This window comes from Macaca fascicularis, chromosome 14 (genome assembly GCF_037993035.2).
Source record: "Macaca fascicularis isolate 582-1 chromosome 14, T2T-MFA8v1.1".
Lineage (NCBI taxonomy): Eukaryota > Metazoa > Chordata > Mammalia > Primates > Cercopithecidae > Macaca > Macaca fascicularis.
In genome coordinates this window covers 114426821-114448617 of record NC_088388.1, presented here as the reverse complement: position 1 = coordinate 114448617, position 21797 = coordinate 114426821, and the positions used below count along the sequence as shown (strand labels likewise).

The following is a 21797-nucleotide window of genomic DNA, read 5'->3' as shown; positions in this document are numbered from 1 at the left end:
AAATGAGATTTAAAAAAATATATGTATACCCCATCTCATTCCAAAGTGGTGCTGAGTAGTTCAATTCAACCCCAAATTCAACTTATACGGTAACATGATGATGTAGTAGTAAGAGCACTTAAGATTCCACACACTGGGGTGTAAATCCAGGTTCTCCCACTTATCAATACAATGACTTCTCCAAGGCCCAAAGATATTTGTGAATCACTGGGCATTCAGAAATTGATCATTATTGTCATTTGGTTGAAAGAAGTCTACATTAAGGCATTCTTCGCAGGAGGAATAGAGCAGACATTCAGAGGAAGGAATAAAAGGTTGACTTATATTGAGTTAGTTCAGAAGAGGTAGAGGACAATAGACATGCTTCTCAGATAGCCAGGGGCTCAGCCTAGACTCAGACAGTAGCAGATTGAATCTCAAGGCAGAAGTCATTTCAAATGCTGCTATTTAGCCCTTATTCCATTCAGCTTTCTATCATAGTTAATTATTTCTACATCTGTCTCCTGCATTAAATTGTATCTTCCTTGAAGTCAGTGACCTCGTCTTTGTAAACCCAATGCTTGCACCGTGCTTGGCATTCAGAAACAGGCACGAATGCTTCTGAGTGAATGCAACGGCAAATACCATCTGCCTGGTGAACTCTTAGACACGTGTTAAGGCCCAGTTTAAATATCATCTGCTCTCTGAAATGGACTGAATTGAGAAAAGAAGAATACAGATTTCAAGACAGAAGTAATGAGAGACCTGGATGGAGAATCCCAATCCTGGAGAAAATGTATCCGGATTTATGGAGATTCAGAAAAACTCTGCCAAAGTAGATGCTGCATTTATACCTAGATTACAGACTGCGTGCTCTTTAACACACACAAGTCCTCATAGAGACTGAGAAGTCATCTCTGATGGGGGTTGATCCTGTGGGGAAAGCTATTGTCAGAGCTGCCTATGAGTTGAGTGGCTGGAACAGGCAGCTGGGATCCCAAGGGCTCAGACCATGGCAGAGCCAAGCCGAACTGCAGTCATCCCATGGGGCTCACTCTACAGCCTGGGTGAGCCGTGGTTGCTCACTCTGGACTGGATGGGAGCTGAAAGGGACTCTACTATGTCCCCCTTCCCCATCCCACTGCACTCTGCATTTGCTCTGCCATAAATTCTTCATGATGAGAGTCACAGTCTCAAGTCTGCCAGATGCGTTTCAGATTCCTAGAGTTTTCAAGGCATGTTGAGACTCTGTATTGTTTTCTTTAGTGTACTTCCTTCCCTTTGTTTTCTGCAAATCCTGCTCACCCTTACAGCCGACCTTTCAAGAACTGGGCAATACTCAGAGACAGCGTTGCCTTAAAAAATGACAAAATATAGTGACCGAACATTTCAAAAGGTCTAGACATCCAGGGATGATAAAGGGCTTCTTTCCCATCTGTCTTTCCCTGAGCATCCTCCCCTGGCCCGTAGGACCCTCCATGCGAGACAACAGAACCCAGGCTGGTTTGACGTGGCTGGGGGTCACCCTCATCTCCCAGATGGATCTAGAACACAAGGTTCCTCCTGTGGTTTCCCAGTGATGTCTAGAAGTTGTGTCTGTCCACAAAACAGTGCAGTTATAAGACTAGGTGCAGGTATGGTTGTGCAGAAAACGGTACACAATCGCCACTGGCCTCATCTGGGTGAAATTAGGGCCAAAACCACACAGCCATGTGTGTAGACTTCCTTTCCTTTCTCTTCTTTGTTCCTTTCCTCTCTGTAAATGTTTTCTTTCCTGGACCTGGGGAGTCAGAGAAACCCAGCAAACTGTTATTTCCTTCAGCATTACAGCAACTTGTGCTCAGATTAACCCTGCTGGTTTTAATCGGAACATTTGCAATTCCTGAAGCAGTCCTTAGGATGCCAACCCCAGATCGCATCACTGCAGGGTGTGCCTATCTCCGCCGATGGGGGCAGGGAGCAGCACCAGAGGGTGAGCTGGAGGAGGGAGTCACACACAGTGGACTTTTGTCCTGGACTGTGTGTTAAAACAGGTACAATGTGAAATCAAAGAGGAGACAGAAGGGGGAGGCTGCACTGTGTCCCAGTGTGAAGAAAACAGCCTGCTCTGAAGTTATCGCGTCTCCGAGTACAATGTAATTTCTTCTCGGGCAGTGCTCTGATAGCCTGACCAGCAGGGAGGGCTGGAAGTCGTGCACGCCAGACAGAAGCAGAAGTCATGATGAGTGATATTGCAGTTCCAGGCACCGGGCTCAGGTTTCCCCAGCCTTCATTTGGGGCACAAATCGCTGACCCAACCTTCAGTCAAAGCTCTCCCAAGGCCAGTCACACCTTCCTCCTTCCTTTCCCCCTTGCCTTTTGCCTCTTTTGTCAGGACTACAAAGAATACCACCTGGGCATCTGAAGTTTATAAGAAAATTCCTGCAAAGAATTTCAAAATATCCAGGGTCTCAAGAGCACAGGAAATATCCAGGCAATTCTCTTGTCCTGGGCAAGCCTCCACTCATATCCTCCCAGAAGTACGACACCCCCTTAGGTACGAAACCCTTCAGGCCAGGCACATGGCTCACTCCTATAATCCCAGCACTTTGGGAGTCCAGGGCAGGAGGATTGCTTGAGACCAAAAGTTCAAGACCAGCCTGGGGAACATAGTGAGACCCCCATCTCTGCAAAAACTTTAAAAATTAGCCAGGAATGGTAGTGTGCTTCTGTAGTCCCAGCTACTTGGGAGGCTGAGGTGGAAAGATTGCTTGACCCTGGAAAGTCGAGGCTACAACAAGCCGTAATGGTACCACTGCACTCCAGCCTGAGCCACAGAGTGAAACTGCAACTCAAAAAAAAAAAAAAAAAAAAAAGGCTTGAGAGAAAGACTCATCCATATCCCTCTGTGCCCCATTCTAATCTCCACCAAACCCCACAGCATCCTTCCCATTTCATTTTTTTTTTTTTTTTTTTGAGCCTCACTCTGTTGCCCAGGTTTGAGGGCCGTGGTGCAATCTCGGCTCACTGCAACCTCCACCTCCTGGATTCAAGCGATCCTCTCACCTCAGCCTCCTGAGTAGCTGGAATTATAAGTGCCTGCCACCACACCTGGCTACTTTTTTCTATTTTTAGTAGAGATGGGGTTTCACCATGTTGGCCAGGCTGGTCTCGAACCCTGGCCTTAAGTGATCCACCTGCCTCAGTCTCCCAAAGTGCTGAAATTACAGATGTGAGCCACCATGCCCTGCCCCATTTCATCTTGAGTCACTTCCCTACCATTTGCCACCAGAGGCAGGGAGCTGCCTCTCCTGAGTAGGGTCTCCCCGATCCCCACACACCAACTTTCTTCCACCTTTTACAGGGCCTGGAAATCTGGGGACTCCAGAAGGTGCAGCCAGCAACATCTATTGTTTAGAGAAGCTGAGACTAGACTGAGTCAGCTAGCCCAGGCAGGAGCAAGGTGTCATTTCATTTTTCTAGGTCATTGTGTCCGTGTGGCTCTGGTCAGAAACCTGCCTTTCATTCCCTGCTAGGACACGAGGGAGGGAACACTCCTCTGCTGGCTGTGTCTCCAGGGTTCTTAGGGTGAACAGAAGGGAAGGCCCTGATTGACTTCCCCCTGCCCTCAGGGGCCTGAGGCTTGGAAGAGGCCTCCAGCATAGGCCCACGACTCCCCTGTACTTAAGCAGGAAGTGGGGTGTGGAACTCTTCAGGGATGAAGGAAGGGAGGGGGGCCCATTGTTTCTCATCTCCTGATCCCCAAAAGCTCTCAGTGGGGAAAATGGCTCCAATGTGGGGTGAAGGACTGTAGGACTGAGCTGACAAGCCACTATGGATTGGCGGTGGACAGCCCACAATTTTTCTTAATTAGCCATGGCATCTTGCCCATCATGGAAATAAATAACAGGTGTCCCCTAAGGACAGCACATGAGAGGCGCCATTTATCGCCGTTCTGAGAGGAAACTGACAACATGACGGGTGACATAGCAGAAATAATGAAGAAAAATGGTAGTGGGCAAGGAAAGGCCCTGTCAGAGGAACCTTGCAATCAGTCCCCAAAGGGAAGACCCTTGCCCAGCACCCCTGGGTGGGCAGCACCTCCCCAGTGGGCCTGTTCTCCAGGCAAGAGTTCCGTCTCCCATTAGCACTAGGCAGGCACCATGCAGTATCATTTCAGGGTCACTGGCAACCCCTCCTGTACCATCATGGGTCACTGTGGATGTGTGTCAGAGTCCCTGAAATGCCGCTTTGAGAGTTTTATTATTTTAGATATTTCAAGTTCAGGCAACTCTAATTTGTCTATGTGGATTACCTCTGCCAAACATTAAGAGTGTAGGCCACTGATCTGCCACCTGACATCCTTCTGGTCATTCTCTCTGTCTAATAGGTGGTTGCTAGATCTGTTCTAAAGGTGAAAAGGGGTCCCTCTCCTGTCGAAAGTTCACGTTTCCACCTGTGCTCAGCATGCCATTTCTCTTCATTAGCCAGGCATAATGGCATGTGCCTATGATACCAGCTTCTTGGGAGACTGAGGCAGAAGGATTGCTTGAGTCCGGGAGTTTGAGACCAGCCTGGGTAACATGGAGAGACCCCATCTCTAGAAATTTAAAAAAAAAAATTAGATTAGTATGGTGTCACATGTCTGTGGTCTGAGCTACTTGGGAGGCTGAGAGGAGGATGACTTGAACCTAGGAGTTCGAGGCTGCAGAGAGCTGATTGCACCACCGCACTCCAGGCTGAGCAACACAGTGAGATCCCTATCTCCAAAAAGAAAAAAAGGAATTTCTCTTTATCATGAATCCCCTCTCTAACCTCAATACTTAACTCTCCCTGTCTACTTTCCTTGAAGAATCACATACACTAAAGTCTCTTCCATTAAAAAGAAAACAATCAAGTAGACTGTGATGGTTAATTTTGTACCAATTCGACTGGATTAAGGGATGCCCAGATAGCTGGTAAAACATTACTCTGGGTGAGGGTGTTTCCAAAGGAGGTTAGCATTTGAATCATTAGACTGAGTAAAGATCTGTCCTCACCAACATTAAACATTAAATGGTGAGCAGGCACCATTTAATCTGTTGAGGGCCCAAATAGAACAACAACAAAAAAGGCAGAGAAAGGGTCAATTCTCTCTCTCTTCTTGAGTTGGGACAGCCATCTTCTCCTGTCCCCAAATAGAGGAGCTCCTGGTTTGCAGACCTTCAGACCCAGACTGAATTACACCTCCAATTTTCCTGGTTCTCCAGTTCACAGACGGCAGGTTGTGGGACTTCCTGCTTTCAAAATTGTGTCAGCCCATTCCCGTAATAAATCTCCTCTTATATCTCTCTATGTATCTATTGGTTCTGCTTCTCTGTAGAACCCTGACTAATACACCAGGCCTCCCTGTAGGCTACGTTGCTTTTCAGCTACCACCTTCCACACCTCTTCCCTTCCCAGTCAGCTTTTTAAAAATGTCCTCACCTTCTTACTCCAAAGCCCACACCAGTTTGACTTTTGCCCCAAACTGAAACATCTCTTTCCTAAGTCACCAGTGATGTCTGTGTCTAAAGCCCATGGACACTTTTCAACCTATGTCCTACTCATCATTTCTCTTTCTTGAAATTCTTTCCTCCCTTGGCTTTGGAAAGGCTTCATTTCTCAGGTTCTCTTTGTACTCCTTCTCAGACTCCATGGCAGCTCATTTTCCACTGTCTATAGCATAAATATTGGGAATCTTCCAGACTCAAGACTCAGCTCCCCCTTCTCATTCTGCACTATCTTCCTAGGCAGACTCATGGATTCAACGACCTTAGGTGCCTTGATGATTCCCAAGTCTATGTCTGTAACCCAGGTTTCTCCCTTGAGTTCTATCACTGTAGATCTAATCTCCTCCTGGAAACTCTCTGGGTATATACTCTGTAAGCACCTCACTTTGAACACACCTCAAACTGAATTTCTCTTCAACTCTCTTTCACACTCACGTGCATGAATACATACTCATGTGTATTCTCCTGCCCTCAAATACAGGGGCTGCTGGTTCACAGGCCTTCAGACTCAGACTGAATTACACCACCAGTTTTTCTGGTTCTCCAACTCAGAGATGACAGGTTGTGGGACTTCTTGCTTCCATAATTGTGTCAGACAATTCCCATAATAAATCTCCTCTTATATCTCTCTATATATCCTATGGGTTCTGCTTCTCTGGAGAACCCTGACCAATACACCAGGCCTCCCTATAGTCTACATTGCTCTTCACTACCACCTTTCACACCTCTTCCCTTCCCAGCATGAATGCATGCCCAGCCAAACCTCCTGCTTAGGAATGGCACTTTAACCTATCCTCACAAGGAACAATGAAGACAGCCATACAGCTTTTACACTGCTTCATGTAGTCCTCAGTGCTCTGGGAGCAATTAGCCAAATCTTACTGGCTAGGACCTTGGGGCAGGCCCAGTGAGTCTAGTATGTATATGCTTGTTGCCTATACCAAATTGGGCAAAGCCAAACACATGTCTGAGAAGTTCAAAAGATGAGATTAGGTGAGGCCAAATGGAAAGGGATACAGCATCCATGCTCCATCTATATACAGGAAGCCCCTTGCAATGGGCAAAGGGATGTAGAGATGCAACCAATCCTAGGAAGAAAGACAAATAAGAAGCAGACGGCCTCCCAGAGACCCCATCATTGATGAGTTTCAGAGCAGCGGTCCCAGCTGCAAGGGGTTTAGTAATACCAGACAGAGAGCCCAGAAAATTATAGAGTGGGAGAAAATTACAGAGTGGTGCATCAAAGCAGAAGTCTTGGCCTATGGATTGAATAATAGTAGAAGCACAGGAAATGCCCGACTAGGAGGTTTCTTGGGTACCCAGTGCTCATCCAAGCACATCAAATCCTGAGTCTCAGAGAACATAACTTAGTTCTCATCCTCACCAGACGGTTGCACTGAAATCCCTGCCTCATTCAAGACTGCCTTAGAAACTAGGATGTGCCTGAGCCTCCAGTTCGGCTTCCCTTCGGGAAAAGGAGGGATGGGAGAAAACAAAGGCAGGATAACAAGTTGAAGAGGCTGATAGCCTGTGTCCTATACAATGATTTATTTGTACGTATTTTGTCCTGTGGCTTCTGGGGGTCAGTTTTGTGTGGCAAGCTGGCCTTTTCTCTTTCTGGACCTGGTTTTGCATGTGGTGTTGCATGTCTGGGGAATGAGTAGACCAGGGTGGCTGAGGGTGCTTTCTGTGGAGCAGCAACAGTAGGGTGTTGTCCTACCAGAAGTTTTGACCTTGGACTCATTGATGGGCCAGAAGAGGCTTTCTAGTGTTTCAATTGAGGCCATTGAATACAACTGCAGGAAAAAATAGCCTTGGTGATGTCATAAACCTAAGCCAAATGCCTGCCAAATATAGATACAGTGTGGATCTTTATGTGTCGCTTGAGGATGTCTTTTGTATGGGAATGAGGCTGTTCTCTAGCCTTCAAGTTTTCCGTCTGATGGTAGCATAAAAGAGAGTCTGGAGAGTGTGTATACACACCCACACACACACAGAGAGAGAGAGAGAGAGATGCAGTCTTGCTCTGTCACCCAGTCTGGAGTGCAGTGGCATGATCTCACTCATTGTGACCTGTGCCTCCCAGGCTCAAGCAAATCTCCTGCCTCCGCTTCCAGAGCAACTGGCATTACAGGCACCCACCACCACACCTGGCTAATTTTTGTATTTTTAGTAGAGATGGGGTTTTGTTATGTTGGCCAGGCTGGTCTTGAACTCCTGACCTTAGGTGATCCACCCAACTTGTCTTCCCAAAGTGCTGGGATTATAGGTGTGAGCCACCGCGCCCAGCCACTCTCTAATATTTTAATACTATGTGGCAAATACACTAGTAAGAGTAATGATGATAATTGATATAGTCTGAGCACTTATTACAAACCAGGTGCCATGTGAAATGCTCTACAGGCATTGTATTATTTAAACCTATCAACCCTATGAGCACTACACCATTATTTCCATATTATAGATGAGAAAATTAAGGCTTCCAAAGGTCAGATAACTCATCTGGGATCACTCAGCTACAAGCTGAAGAGCCAAGATTTAAACCTATAACATCTGAGTCTAGAGCTCATACAGTTAATGCCTCCATCTGCAGCTTACTCTAATTAAAGGCAGAGGAAAACACAAAGGAGAATGATCAACTCTTCCCAAAGAGCTCAAGGATGGCTTGAGAGATGATACGAGTTGACTCTTGATAAATTAAAAGGAGTTTACAGGATAGGGAAGGAGAGAAGAACATTTCAGGTGGAGAGAGAAGCATGAATAAAGCCAGCGTCTATTTGGAGCACTAGTCAGTGTGGGTACCCCAACACATAAATGCACACACTCATTCACAACTACATGTATATGCACACATGTACACACTCACATGTGCACATATTATCACACATTCTTACACACATATGTACTTATTACACACACACTTAACACATCAGCCAGGTCCATGCACATGTACACATATGTGCACACACTTACAAAGTTAGCACACACAGGCCAGGTGCGGTGGCTCACACCTGTAAACCTAGCACTTTAAAAGGCTGAGGCGGGTGGATCATTTGAGGTCAGGAGTTCGAGACCAGCCTGGCCAACATGGTAAAACCCCGTCTCTACTAAAAATACAAAAATTAACCGGGTGGCAGTGGCGTGCACCTGTAATCCCAGCTACTTGGGAGGCTGAGGCAGGAGAATTGCTTGAGCCTGGGAGGCAGAGGTTGCGGTGAGCCAAGATCATGCCACTGCACTCCAGCCTGGGTGAGAGAGTGAAACCCTGTCTCAAAAGAAAAAAAAAAGTAAGCACACACACTTTACCTGCTCTGTGAGATGTCTGCATGAGGGGTATATTCAATCCCATTCATCATCTTTTCCAGTCTTCAACTCCAGTGGTCCAATAATAGTAAGTGTTGTTCTTCGCTGAATGTCTCTGTTCTTCAGGAATTGTCCTGTGTGCTCTCCATACACTATCTCTAATGCTCACAAGGAAAGACAGGTGTGTGGTTCCATTACACAGATGTGGTTATAGGGCCTCAGGACAGGCTCAGGATCTTCCCAGAGGCAACATAGTTCACCAGTGGCTTTAAACTTACCAAGCCCATCGGTTTCTAGTCTGAGCTCTTTAAGCCAGTGGTCACCAACCTTTTTGGCACTGGGGACCATTTTCATGGAAGACAATTTTTCCACAGACTGGAGGTGCAGGGGAGGGTTTGGGGATGATTCAAGCACATTCCATTTATTTTGCACTTAATTTATATTATGATTACATTGTAATATGTAATGAAATAGTTATACAACTCACCATAATGTAGAATCAGTGGGAGCCCTGAGCTTGTTTTCCTGTAACTAGATGGTCTCATCTGAGGATGATGGAAGACAGTGACAGATCATCAGGCATTAGATTCTCATAAGGAGCATGCAACCTCGATCCCTCACATGCACAGTTCACAATAGGGTTCATGGTCCTGTGAGAATCTAATGCCATGGCTAATCTGACAGGAGGTGGAGCTCAGGCGGTAATGCAAGCAATGGGGAGTGGCCGTAAGTAGAGATGAAGCTTCACCAGCCGCTCACATCCTGCTGTACAATCTTTTTCCCAACAGGCCACAGACTGGGGGTTGGGGACCTCTTCTTTAAGCCACCAAACTGCCTCTGCAAATATCAATGCCCCTAGAGCAGACTTTGTCCCAGAAGGGACTGGTCAAGCCCATGTGGTCTGGAAAGCAATGGGCTACAGCTGGGACCCACAGTGATGGCCCACACTGAGGCAGCCCTTTCTCCCTTCAAGCTGAGGTGCCTGTGAATGATTGCCAAGATGTGGAAGCTTCACTGAGAGGAATAAGAGTGCTTCATATCACTGTGGTGACAACTTCCATCAGTGCAGAAGTTTGGTGTTCAGACTTACTTTAAAGAATGAGGAAACTGAGGTGCTGGCCAACAGTTAACGGACTGGACAGAGACTTGCAGAGAATCCTTATGAGGCCTGATTCCGGGTACATGTCCTTCCCGCTGACTGCACTGCCTCCCATTTCCTACAGGGCTGCTTCGAAATCTTCACCATGAGTATGTCGTATTAATTAATTTGCATGAGAAAATATGTAGGGTTTTAATAATTTGCATGTACGAATTTGTTTTGTTTCTTTGCACATGCTCTAGTTTCCAGGAATGCACAAAGCGGAGTGAGTGTGGTGGGATCCCACCTTAACAGATGGCCTAGTTGTAGCCCAGAGAGATTAGCTAAAGCAAGAAGCTTAGAATAACATCTTGAAGACCAGATTCAAGATCTCCTTTGTCCCAGATCTGGCCCTGCCATGTTAGTATAATTTTTTCTCCATGTTATTTCCTCAAAAGAGCGTTCTTCCTTCTTCCCTCACTTTCTGGGTTTCACACCTCAGATCTGTATGCTTCTGAATGGCTATTTTCCTTCTAACTGTATCCCTTTCTTGATTTTCCCACTTCATACCGAGCTGATTTATAGGCCAGAGTCGTCCCTTGGGCTGGACAGAAAAATAGCAAGGAGACAGATTAATGATCCCCTCAGCATTGCTCAGGAAAATGCCAGCACAGGCGCGAGACTGTGGCTCCGCAGAAGGTGGGAAGCCAGCATCCACCCCCTGCGAGCGATTATGTTGCCATCTCAAGCCAACACCTGGTTTGGAGGGAGGGAGAAAGGATTGGGAGTCCTCCCCCATCTACTCCAACCATTGCTTTCCTTTTGTTAAGGTAGAATGAAGAGCCTGGGGGCAATGAGGTGAGGAAAGAAAGAGAGGTAAGTACAAAAGGATTCCCCAGAGAATTTGTACCCCAAAGATGACATGGATTCAAGTTTCTGGATTAAAAAGAATCCTTTTCTGCATTGCTCTCCCTTCAGAAGCACAACACATAATGAATCCATACCCACATCCGTACACATCTTTATACACATGTGCACATACTCACATTTTACTATATACATATTTACATGCAAAGCCATGTGTTCATGGCCTTGAACCCTCCCAGACTTTAGCACAGGGCCTGCTAAAGTCACAGGTTAAAAGGGAAGAAAGACGTTGAAACCTTTGCAGCTCTGGGTCCCCAGCACGCAGTCCCAACTCCCTCTAAAACCCTGGTGGGCTAGAATGGCTCCCCCCTTTCCTCCTTTTCTAATTATGACAGGCCCCAGGGGGCCAGAGCAAAGAGAGGGGAAGGCTGAGTGAGGACTGCAAGTGGGAAAGGAGGGCAGAGAAGGGAGGGAGGGAACCAAGGAGCTGAAACAGACATTTAGTTCTGGGGAAAAACAAGTGCATGGCCAGGCATGTGGCCAGACCACATGAAGAGTGGTCACCCTTCACTTTCCCTGCTTCCTCAGGGAGATGAACCCATGAGAGGTCCAGGACCAGTGCAATGGAAAAGGGAAAGAACCTTCAGGCCTGAGTTTTAATAGCAGGCTGATTTGTCTCCATGCTACAGTCAGGTTTAATGTCAGGTATTCTGCTGGTCCCTCTGTGAAGCTAGGAGATACCAAGAGTTTTTATCATTACTTTACATGAAGAGGACCCTGAGTTGTTAGAACCACTTGACTAAAGTCATGGCATGCAGGTCTCTTTGCCCCTAGTCCAATGCACATTTCACTGTTCTGATGGAGAAGGACTGGCTTCCCCTTCTATTCTTGGGGTTAGGCTACATCAACAATAACCTCTTGCAAGTGAACAGAGACGTACAAAATAGTTCCTCATCATTTACAAAACTAAATTCATGGGCATTTTATCTAAATTCATATATATGTATACAATCTAAGTCTAGATCTATATAGTGTTTTAATTGAGATGGGGGTCTCACTGTGTTGTCAGGCTGGTCTTGAACTTCTGGGCTCAAGCAGTCCTCCTGCCATGACCTCCCAAAGTAATTCAACACATTTTTATTGAGCATCGCAATACGCGTCAGGCACTATGATGAGTGCTGGGGAGGAAGGAATGGATAAATCTAATCCTGGCCTCCCTGAGCTCATGGCCAAGTAGAGAAAGTTAAACAGAAGATGATAAAGCCTTGTTATTTCATGCATGATCCTAGGAACCTGTTAGGGAAAAAAACCATGGGAAGAAGAAAACCTTCTGCTCACTTGTCAGCCAAAAAGAAGAGGATAATCCCAGAGCCGAGGAATTCTCCATGACATCTACTTCCGTCTTTGTCAGCAGCTCTTGGTTAATCCAGTTCCCCAGGCTTCTTCTCCTCCCCAAGACTTAGAATTAAGTTAAAATGTCAGGTCCTCTCCAGATGATAGAATTTCTTCTCTTCCCAGATCTGTTTTGTTGTGGTCATGAAGACTGCCCAGCCAAAGATTTGGAAACAGCAACTATTCCAATTATGTAAAATGTGATTAAAGGAAGTGTCATGGCCCTTCACATGAGCCTTTCACTTAATTCTTGCCTTGCAACCCTGGCTTGGGCTGACAAGCATAATAGATCTACTTGATACATCTTGTGCTAAAATAAAATGTCTACTCAAAAGTGCTTAGAATCCCTCTAGGCTGGAGTTGCCTAATGATGTCATTACTCCACAGGGCCCGGCGTTATTTTTAGGATGGCCACTTCCTCCCATATTAAGGCTTATTAGGATTTTTTTTTTTTTTTCTGTAGTACTCTACCCAAACAATAGAGGTCACACACAGAGAGATGAGGCCTGGTCTGAGCCTGGGCAGTTCACTTACCCTTTCTGTACAGCTGAGCTCCAAGTAAGGCCATTTGAAGCTGAAGGAAGCTTTTCTTGAGTGGTGGGAGATCAAACCAAGGTCAAAGTCTGTCTGGGTCAGGCTTGCATCAATATAGCCAGCATGCCCATAGTGCAATGACCAGGTTTATGCCATCCATCATCCACTCCCACTGACCTCTTATCCCTTTATACGGCACAACTACCCATCAGTTTAGGACACCTCCAGCCCAGCTCAAATCATGGGGCAAAAATAGCCTAGCAAATGTTCTATCATCCACAAGACAAAGTCTCTGATTCCAAGGTAAGGCAACCTCTACTATGCGGGGAAAAACAGTGATTGATTTTTACCAGCATAGGCTTTGCAATCAGATGGATATAGGTTCAAATCCTAGGTTTGCCATTTAATGGCTGTGTCCTCTGAGGAAAGTTTCTTAATATCTCTGAGCTTCATTTTCTTCATCACTAAAAGGAAAACAATACTACCAACCTCACAAGACTGTTACAGAACAAGTAAGAAAATAGATGCCAAGCACTTAGAGACCCCAACACAATGAAAACATTTATTAAATGCAACTGCTGTTATTATTTATCATCATCTCTATTATTACCATAAATCAACAAAACACAATTTTGGAATCCAAAAACCTCTGAATACTAAAAGATTTTTCATAACTCATTTCGCAGCAAAACCTGACCTGACCTGAATTTCTTTGTAGGCTTCATTTATCCCACTTAAGATAAATATTTGTTACAGAAATCTGAATAGTTTTTGCTCAGAAGTTATTGCCCCAAACTCTGCTGTAGTTGTTACATAATATACACTAACTGCACCATATTACCTTTTTTTATTTTTTATTTTTTGAGAGTCTCACTCTGTCACCCAGGCTGGAGCGCAGTGGTGTGATCTCGGCTCACTGCAACCTCCGCCTCCCGGGTTCAAGCGATTCTCCTGCCTCAGCCTCTCAAGTAGCTGGGATTACAGGTGTTTGCCACTACCTTCGGCTAATTTTCCTATTTTTAGTAGAGACGGGATTTCGTTGTATTGTCCAGGCTGTTCTCAAACTCCTGCCCTCAAGTGTTACTCACACCTCAGCCTTCCAAAGTACTGGGATTACAGGCATGAGCCACCATGCCCAGCCCATATTACTTTTTTAAAATCTGAAAAATTCTGAATTCTTAAACATATCGGGTCCTAAGAGAGTTTGTTAAAGGTTGGTCAGCATTCCTCTTTAAGCCAGATGCAGGGCCCAAACCACTGCTGTTCCTTCCTACCTAGGAATATATAAAAAGGGTTCATTCCCTCCTGGCTGTGAGGCAGTTGCCCATCTCCACAACAAATCATAAAGACTCCCAACCCCCAGGTAGCAAAATTAGCCCCTTTTGCCATTCAGAGACTCAATTTCTTACTACACCTAGGTAGTTGATTCTTGGCAAATCTGGACAGAAAGTTGGGCAACAAAAGCAATTCAAGGCCAGGCGCGGTGGCTCATGCCTGTAATCCCAGCACTTTCGGAGGCCGAGGCGGGGGGCTCACTTGAGGTCAAGAGTTCGAGACCAACCTAGCCAACATGGTGAAACTCTGTCTCTATCAAAAATACAAAAATTAGCTGGGCTTGGGGGCGGGTGCCTGTAATCCCAAGTACTCGAGAGGCTGAGGCAGGAGAATTCCTTGAACCCGGCAGGCAGAGGTTGCGGTGAGCTAAGACCGTACCACTGCACTCCAGCCTGGGTGACAGAGTAAGACTCCATCTTAAATATATATATACACACAGCTCCTGAATAAGTAACACTTCTATTTGCTGAGCACCTATTATGTGCCATGCCCTTTACATACACCCTGAACCTCACAACAATAATGAAGAAAGTACTGTTATTCCCCACTTTATAATTTTTTTTTTTTTTTTTCCAGAGGTGGAGGTGGTTGGGAAGAAAAGGTTTCACTATATTGCTAAGGCTGGACTCAAACTCTTGGACTCAAGTGATCCTCCCACCTCAGCTTCCCAAGTAACTGAGACTACAGGCACGAGCCACCTGACTCAGCCCCACTCCAGAGATTTGTAAACAGGAACATAGAAATGATGGGAACTAAAATTCCAGTCTGATTTCAAAACTACTGCTTTTTCCTCTGTAGCATTGCTTGCTGACTCTCATAAAACCATAGAAAAAATACAAAAAGGGAAAGCTTATTTACATTTATTTTAGTCCCATTGTCTATTATATTTGAAGCATGTGGTATTATCTCTTTTAAGACTCAGGCCCTACATAGGGATCAATTTGCAAGTCTGGGAAATGGTCACTTTGTCAGGTGCCAAATATTCTCTAAGTGCCAGTGTTCTCAGAAGATGACATTGACCTTTATTACTCAGTCACTTCTCCCCTTAATCCTTCCTCAATCTCTTGCAACTTGATTTGTGGGAGGAGTTTTAGAACCGCAGTAGTGGTGGAGGTGGTTGTGTTTGGGGGCGTATTTTGTAGCTGTGTGCCTAGTTCGGTCCGATGAGATCATTTGAGTATAAAGGTCAGGAAAGGAGATCTGTTAACCTTGGCCCCGGACCCACTGGTGAATGTTCAGTGTTATGCTCCTCCAGCACACGACATGCTAAGCCAGGCACAAGGCTCTATCCAGGACAACCCACCTTCCCTCGACCCAAAAGGAAAAATCAAAGGCAGCAAAAAGATCAAAAAGCAAGTGTCCAAAACCAGAAAGAGCAACTCTCCCTCCCTTGTGACACCCGATGAGACAAAGACCGTGAAGTAAAGGTGTCATGCAGCCCTCAGATTAATCTACACTATGCAGAAATGGTCAGAGTCCTCCTTTCCCCTATAATAGGATGCCCAGGAAGCCTCACAATGAATGCTTTTCGTCAACAAGATAGCAAGAACTCAGCCTGGCTGGCGGTGCATTGTTTATCGGCTACCTAGGGCTTTGGATTATGAAAAGATGTCTGAAAGAGACTTTGTTATCTCATTGTACTTCTGCAAGTCACCACTCAGTTCCGTGAGCAGCATTGCTCCTCTTAGAATTCCTGACTTTTGATTTGAGGATGTGATTGTTCGTTAGACTGATAATAGTAGGCTTGAAACCCAAGGGTAGAAAGCCAGGCCTGTGGTTGCCTGCAAAATGGAGGTGCAGCTGGGGCTTCTGACAGGCCCCGGTGAATTCCAGGCAGCCTGCCAGGTGGCATGGCTGTCAGTGATCCATGAGGTCGCCAAGGTATGAATCAACGTTGGCGGCATCCATGGTTGCATCCATAATATAGATGGTTCATGTAGCATGTCACAGGCCAATGAGAAAGTGACTTGTCTTGGAGGTTTTTTTCTTTTTTTTTTTTTAATCCCAGTAGCAAAGAAAGCAATCATCCAAGAAATGGAGAGTATGAAACAGAGCCCTATCCAGGTGGGATCCTCCTGCGGCTCTGAAGTGTGGCCACGGAGCAACTTATATGCTGGCCACTGTGTCCCATATTATCCAGGAACTGTGATCTCCTTCTTGGCCATAGATATCTAAGCCCATTTGCCTGCTCTACTTTCTCAGTAACAACTCACAGACAAAGTAAAGATTAGAAGAGACCTTAGAGATTGTCTCGTCTAATACCCACATTTTACAGATGGAGAAACTGACCAGAGAGGATGTGAATTTCCCAGGGTCACAGAGTACGCCATGAGAAGACAAGACGGGAGTCATCTCTCCTGATTCCCAGTGCTTTCCTTACTACTCCTCACTCAGAAACAAAGGCCCCCAAATTTTCTAATCCTGCAAAAGAAACATGTATATAAGAAAATGTAACTTAAAATGAAAAGATGTTCTAGAATGCTGATGACAATAGCTGAGGACTACTGACTTGAATATAGAGCTAGCTTGACACTAACAAAATCAAGTGCTGTGGGCGAATGAATATGATGATAATAGACAAGTCTACATAATATATTTTTCATGAGCAAATGAGAGGATATGAAATATATATTATGGATGATGGTGTTAACATCACGTTTATTTACTCTGCAGCAATCTGATTCTCCGAGCATTACAGTTTCTCTACAACCAAAATGGCTATGATTCTCTGAATCTTGAAGTTGGCCCCAAACTTCCACAAATGCACCTGAGGGTCTGTCCTCACCCTCACTGCCACACACCCCACACCCATACCCATTGAAAGATGACTTCAAAAGAGAGGTCTGGGCCAGGCGTGGTGGCTCACGCCTATAACCTCAGCACTTTGGGAGGCCAAGGCGTGCAGATCGCTTGAGTCTAGGAGTTTGATAACAGCCCAGGGAACATGGGAAAACCTCGTCTCTACAAAAAATACAAGAATTAGCCAGGAGCTAAGGTAGCCTCCTTACCTGGAGGATCACTTGAGCCCAGGAGGCAAAGGTTGCCATGAGCTAAAATTGTGCCACTGTACCCCAGCGTTGGCAACAAAGCAAGACCTGTCAAAAAATAAAATGAAATAAATAAAACAGGTCTGTATTTTTAACAAACTGGTGAACCAGTAAAGAATCCTCTCCCTGCTGCCCCTCATCGTGTGCTGTCACTGATTCTTAGCTGGTTGCCACTTTGCTGTGGTATCCTTCCCAAAGCACCTCCCCTCCCTCCCTGCCATAACTGTATTCACACAGTCAAGTCAGCCAGCGTTTTTAGAGCCCTGCATATAGCACAGCCCAGGGCTGAACACCAGAGAGTTCCTCGGGGATTCCACACACCCTTCAACTCAGGGAGAAGCAGAGGCCACCCCCCATTCTTTCAGTGAAGCCCTGCCTGCATCCCGGAGGTCTCTGCCAGTGGTGGTGGCAGCTCCCTGTGAGGGCGTCCCTCTCTCCACGTCTGGCACTGAGGAAGGCAAAGTTAGACTGACAACAACACTAACAAAGATTAATTCCTGTGTCTGATGAGAGTTAATTTCTCTGATTAGAGGACTCTCAAAAATGTGCAGTGACTAAATCTTGACTGGAAATTTTCAAATGGCAGAACGGCTGGGCAAAGAGCCCCAGTCACAAACCAGTGACTTAGAGGATCTCCCTGAGACCAGGAAGAGTATCAGTAAGACAGGTAAGTGAGATAAACTCATGAGGGCAGGTCACTCTGGCCAGCTAGCTCTTTATGCATTTATCCATTTCATTCCACTTATTATTTGTTGTGTATTTTCCTTTACAGAGCTTCTCGCAAGATCTGGTCTGAAACCAGACCAAAAAGTATTCAGAAAGATAGGAGGAGAGGTGGGGAAGGCCCATCCACCTGGAGAAACATTATCTGTTCTGATGGAAATTGGCAACTAATACCCCTCCTCCAGAAACGTGCTTTGTGTCGTGAAAGAGAAAGAAGATGATGGAAAGTGGAGATGAACCACTTCTAGACTGCTTTCTGACGAAGGGCATGTGCATGCCTGTAGAACAGGTGGAAAAGACTGTCTAGAGGCAGTGGATATTCAGAATGATACTCCTCTGTGGTCAGAGGGAAAACGGGAGGTGGCTGGGGAGAAAGACTGTGAGCCCGGAAGGCAGACAGACTTGGACTGGAACCCTGGCTCTATCACTCTTATCTTTGTGGACCTGAAAAAGACACCTACTTATGAGAGGCACAATTACATCACCTAGAAAGTGAAAATCATTCCCATCTATGTTGATTTTCAGCATATAGAACTTGCAAAAGAGTCTGGCAATCGGGGTCCTCCTTCCTCCATGCCTTTCCTCACCTCTGGGGCCTAACAAGAAAAAGTTCTTCTGGCTTCTCTTTGGGGAGATATGGAAGGCTGTGAAGTCTCATACTTGTACAGGTGGGGGACCGAAGGAGGAGCTACTTTTCCTTTTCTCTCACATCATCCTTTCCCTTCACTTCCCAACTCACTTTTTGTCCTACCCGTCGGTCATCCATCTCATAAATGTGTATTAAGCACTCACCAAGGGCCTGGAGCTGTCCATAATGAGGTGCTCCAGGTCCTTTTAGTAGTTGACCCCCCTCCAAACTCATTTATCAATTCCATAAACGTTTATTGGGGGTCTATTTTGTGCCAGGCACCAAGCTATGTCCCAGCGATAGGGAGACAGGGTTTCTCTCCTATGGCATCCACAGTCTACTAATGAAAAAGAAGCTGGCTTTGGTCAGAGATAGTTTGTTCCTTGGGGTTCAGGATATGAGTGCCCAGCGCTCCCCTCCTAAACTGGGCTAGTCCAGATGTAAAGCTGCAGTCAGCACACTGCTAATGGGGCTTTGAAAGTCTCTGCTTTATTAGGGCAGTCAGGAAAGCCGATTTCAGCTGCAAATGCCTTCATTGCCTCCCCAGCAGAAATGGCTAATACCTGCTTTCTGGGACGTGCTCATCAAAAGGAGACTCTCAAAGCCCCATTAGCAGTGTGCTGACGCTGGCTGTACATCCTGAAAGGGCAAAGTCCAGCCGAGTGAAAGGAATCCAGCCTATTTGTCAACACTAGAATGAGTCAGAGCTCCCCACCGCCCACCCTCCACCCCCCCAACACCCCCACCGCCCACCTCCACCCCCTCAACCCCCCCCCCCCATCCACCTTCCCGGCCCACCACCCCCTCTTACTTCCTCCCTCTTACCTGGTCCACAGGGTCAGAATTACAATTTCTCAGCAGGGGGCCCTGCAGTCCTATAACCCACACACTCCCCCTCCTTCCTCTGGCTCACCATCTCCTCTTCCTGCCATTCTCAATTTATCCCACAAGCCTGCAGATGCCTAAACAAGCATAGAACTATGTGCCCAGGACTTTCCACTCTGCCCTCACCTGAACTCCACCACCAGAAGCTTGGGCTCTGCCGTCACCATTGCCTTAAGTGGTCACCCAGGCTCCTAGAATCTGGGGAAGGGTCTAGCCCAACTACTACCCAACAGAGGAATTTCTCCCACGGCACCAACAACATATGGGCATTTGGTCTCCTCAGAGTGAAGATGGTTATTACCATAGAGCCTTGGAAACAGACCCACCTGGGGGGCCCAGCCCGGCGCACAAGCTGTGGGACCTCGCTAGTTCACATTAGGCTGAAAGAAAGTTGCTGGGAACCCCAAGAAGATGATCTCCCCTGAGATTTTTACCTGACAGCTGCCCCCAATCCCAGCCCTCATATAACCTAATCTCAACTTCTGCAATCATCCAGTCTCATGTTTAAAAGATGCCCAGTACCAAGAAATACTGGCCTTGTCTTCTACTTGGGGCCCCCCCCCAAGAAAAAAGGACAGGACAGGAAATGAGATTCTCTCAATTTTGTTTACTGTCTCATTATTCAATAGACAAGCAGGGTGAAGTGGACCTCGAAGGAACAGGAGTCATTAGAGAGTCTCATAACAAAAATAATGTTTTGACCACACTGAGAACGTCCTGCTATGCTGTAGGCATGTGTTAGCCTCTGGATATACAAGGCTGAATAACAAACTTGACCCCTTACATTGAGGACTCATGGCTTAGGGGTGAAGACAGACATAAATAAAAATTATATGTGGTCTAACACTTGCCTTCTTAGCCATCTGAACAAACAGCTTTGTTTTATCCCTGATCTTACTTGTGCTGGCCATTGTTGACTGCTACCTCTTTCTTGAAATTCTCTAGTTACTGAGCTTCTGGTTTCACTTTCTCCTGAGTCATCTTTACTTCTGAGACCACTCCTGAGTCTCCTTCATTGCATCTTCTTCCTCTGCTTGCCCTTTAAATATTGGTATCCGCTAAAGAATCCATTTTTTCCTTCTTTGCTACTCAATTTGCAGCTTACATTCTCTCTGCAAAATATCTTTTGCTCCTAAATACAGACAGCTCCCAAACCCCTACCTCCTACCTAGACTTTTTCTAAATGGCATCTCCAGAACATATATTTGTTGGAAAAACACTTCTTTGGTATGCCATGTACCAATAATAATCTAGGTGCTTTACAAATATTAACCCTCATTTATTCTTTTTTCTTTTCTTTTCTTTTTAATTTTTTTTGAGATGGAGTCTTGCTCTGTTGCCCAGTCTGGAATGCAGTGGCACAATCTCTGCTCACTGCAAGCTCCACCTTCTGGTTTCTCGCCATTCTACTGCCTCAGCCTCCCGAGTAGCTGGGACTACAGGTGCCCACCCCCACACCCAGCTAATTTTTTGTATTTTTAGTAGAGATGGGGTTTCACCATGTTAGCCAGGATGGTCTCAATCTCCTGACCTTGTGACCCACTCGCCTTGGCCTCCCGAAGTGCTGGAATTACAAGCGTGAGCCACTGTGTCCAGCTGTCATTTACTCTTAACAACATAACAACTCCATGAGGTGGATGCCATCATTATCCTCATCTTAAAATCAGGAAATGGGGGCATAGAGGGGTTACTTAACACAAGATCACACAGCTTATGAACAGTAGGGGTAAGTTCTAAACATGCATGGTCTGCCTCTAGAGGCTACCGTGCCACATTACCTCTCCACTTGTATAAATTACAGGAATACGACACCTATTTTGGCAAATATGAACTTGGCTACTTTCTCCCCCAGTCTCCTCTTCCATCTATATAACTCAATTTTCCACTTTGGTTAATAGCATCCTCATCAACTCAGTTTCAAAGAAAGAAAACACCTGGTACATAAAAAATTTTCAGTGAAGGCTTCTGTATTGAGTTAAACTGTTCTAAATGGAATTGAATTGAAGTGTGGAACTCAGCATGGGAACTTCCATTGGAGAACTGGGGAAGATTTTAGAGAAGAGGTGACATGTGAGGTGAGAAGGCTGTAGTACTTTATATAAAACCTTGCATTTTAGCGTTGTGCGGGGATAAGAGATCAGGCAGTTCAATATTCTCATGTCACAAATGGTAAATCTCAGGTAGGTAAGAGGAACCTGGGATGTGAACAAGTCTAGACTCCAGTGGGGGAGGAGCAATAGCTCTTTAATATTCATGGCTTGTCTATAGACTGGTGGGACCAGTGGTATTGGCAGTACATGGAGGCTTGTTCTGAGACTCTCCCATAGACCTACTGAATCAGAAACTGCATGTTAATGAGACCTCCAGGTAATTTTTCTGCACATTAAAGTTTGAGAAGTATTGGTCTAAGACTGTTTTTATAATGGGCAAGGGGATCAGATTATCTAGCCAAGCTTCATAGCATCCTAATGATTTTATTTCCTCTGGAACACCTCTAACTTTTTGGAAATACACCT

General features: G+C 45.7%; 1 long non-coding RNA gene across 1 annotated transcript in view; it reads left to right on the top strand.

Annotated features, from left to right (window-relative positions):
* Positions 1–18311, top strand: part of LOC135967128 (uncharacterized) — a 58803-nt gene extending 40492 nt beyond the window's left edge. Inside the window, exons 2-3 of the long non-coding RNA XR_010581010.1 lie at positions 10701–10746; positions 17818–18311. This is a non-coding gene — a long non-coding RNA (uncharacterized lncRNA). The remainder of the gene's footprint in view (positions 1–10700; positions 10747–17817) is intronic.
* Positions 18312–21797: the final 3486 nt, after the last annotated feature.